The following is a 2,721-nucleotide window of genomic DNA, read 5'->3' as shown; positions in this document are numbered from 1 at the left end:
TGGTCTGCTTCCCCCCCTGGGCTCTCTCACCATTCTTGTCTAAGAGTCTCTCTCTCTCTCTCTCTCTCTCTCTCTCTCTCTCTCTCTCTCTCTCTCTCTCTCTCATTACAATCCTAAATCTAAGACAACTGACCTGGAGCCTTTGACCTTGTAGTTAGGTTCTTCTTTCTGCTTCAGCTTTTGGCATGGACCCCTTCTGATTGCATTGACAGCCCAGAGCTGGGCTCTTTGCTTGCCTGGTTCCTGGGATGACAGTCCCAAGGCCTTGCTTACTGAAATAGACATGAAGATTTCCATGGTCCAAACACACATGTGTAGGCAATTTGGAGCCTTTAAGGTGACCATGAAAAACCCACAGCTTGGACCCATGGCCATCTAGACTCTCTGGACTTATTTGAAAGATAAGTTATTGACTTCTCATCCCCCGTGTTGTCTAAGCCTCATCCAACTGCTTCCAAAACATGGTTGGGTCTTCACAGAATATGGCTAAAAGTTCAGGTTGTTTCTTAACCTTATGATGAATATATATACACTAGAGGCCAAGTGCATGACATTCGGGACTCCTCAGGGGGTCCTTAGCACTGCAGTGGAGGCCTGAGAGGCTCCTGCTCCTGCCACCGTGGCTGCGCTTGCCAGCTGTGAGTCTGGCTCTGGCTGAGCAGCTCTCCCCCTGTGGGAGTGCACTGACTACCCAGAGGGCAGCTCCTTATTGAGCGTCTGCCCCCTGGTGGTCAGTGTGTGTCATAGTTACCAGTTGTTCCCGCTGCATCTTAGGGTTTCATTATATATATATATATATATATATATATATATATATATATATATATATATATATATATATATATATATATTTTTTATGTGATCTCTGATCATGTCCCAGAATCCATTGTGGAATCTCTGATCATGTCCCAGAATCCATTGCAATGTGGTAGGAATTACAGGTGATGGCGCTGCTGATTAGCACCTTGCTGTTTCAGGATAGAGGACTGGCCTGCAAACAACACTTTAGTGTCCAGATGTTGCTTCGGATATTAAGAAAGGCTTCCTGGAAGAGGTGGCATGTGCAATGGGTTTGATAAATTGTATTGGCACAAGTGCTAAACGATGCCTATGCCCTGGCTGGTTTTTCTCAGTGGTTAGAGTACTGGTCCCAGGACTAAATAGTCATGGGTTTGATTCCCAGTCAAGGGCATGTACCTCGGTTGTAGGTTCTATCATCTATCTATCTATCATCTATCTATCTATCTCCTTCCCCCTCCTCCCTCCCTTCCACTCTGTCTAGAAATCCATGTAAAAAATTCTCAGCAGAGGATTATAAAAAAAATGTCTATGAAAGCCACCTGTGAACTCTTAATATGACACCTCATTTAATCCCCAGGAAAGTTTAGTTTTCAGATGAGGTAGCTTGGATCCAGATGTCAAATGACTTGCTTAAGGTCACCCAACCAGTATAGGGAGGAACATAGCCCAGAGCCCACATCCCTACAGCATCAAAGCCCAGGCCTGCACCCCTGGGAATCTCGTCTCTGGCCCCGCCCAGAGTCTCTGGGAACACCACGTGGCAGTACTTTGTGGACCATCTCTCATGATCCTGTTGGCTGAAAGGGGCCTAATTTGCTACTCTCTACCTGAATTCAAACCTCACAGCGAGGCAACACGATAAAAGCATCCTCCCAATGTGTTCTGCTCGAGGCAAATGGATTGCTCAGATGGGGAGCAGGGGACGCACTGGCTGTAACATCAATTCAATCACGCCTACACCTCCAGCGTGTGGATGTGCCATTACACCCCGCCACTAAACTCTTACTTTTATTTCTCTTGTTAAATGTGAGCTTTGTCGTGCACCATTGATCTCTGCAAATATTCTGCTGTTTACAGCTTTGATCACCTTTGGGGGATCTGCAGGAGGAACTGGAGTCCCAGCAACAGGCGCATCTTCGGTATCAGCCAGGTGGGAGGAAACGGGCCTCTGACGCTATGAACCCACCCACCCCAGATGTAGAAACCACTTTTGTTCTCCAGTTACAGCTGGCCCTTCTCTGAGGATTGAAAGGTTATATGTCCTAACTAGTGTGGGCAGTGTAACAGGAAGGATGCAGTTCTGGAAAGGACGCCAGCTGTAAGTCCAGCTCCTCACCCCTCGATTCCATCACTGCGGTGGCTGGTGACCATCTCCTTCGGGAGAGCAAAGATGAAGGGGTTCTCGTCTGCTAAAATCCTGCTCTTTTGGGAAAGCACACATGCACACCTCAGACTCCTCAGTGTGTGCTACTTTGTGCAATAGTTGTGCTTTTTCAGAAACAAAGCACATGGCAGGACAAGGTTACCTTGCTACCCTCTGGCTGTGTAACTGGGCAGAGTAGCCTGTCCCAGCCATAGTCCATCTTGAGATGGGTGTAGTAATGAGACTTACATGAGAGGGCAGCCATGAGGACTAATTAGTACATTGTAAGACCCTTGGAACACTAAACACTCCTGTCTGTTAACTAAACTCAGTGAAAGGACAGAATGACGAACAGATACCATCTCGTCAGAGAACAGCGGGGGTTGGGATGTGTAGATTATTCTCAGACAACTAGTATCTGGGAAAGAAGGCAGCCACGTGGGGAGTGGAGGGTGACCTCTGGGCCTGAGTGCATAAGGTCTCCTGCTGCACCCTCCCTCCCTCGGCTCCACGGTGAGACCCCAGGGTCCATGGCAAAGCCCACCGTGAATGGATCT

This window comes from Myotis myotis, unplaced genomic scaffold (genome assembly GCF_014108235.1).
Source record: "Myotis myotis isolate mMyoMyo1 unplaced genomic scaffold, mMyoMyo1.p scaffold_m19_p_5, whole genome shotgun sequence".
NCBI lineage: Eukaryota > Metazoa > Chordata > Mammalia > Chiroptera > Vespertilionidae > Myotis > Myotis myotis.
The sequence above is the reverse complement of the archived record's forward strand: the minus strand, read 5'-3'. Positions refer to the sequence as shown.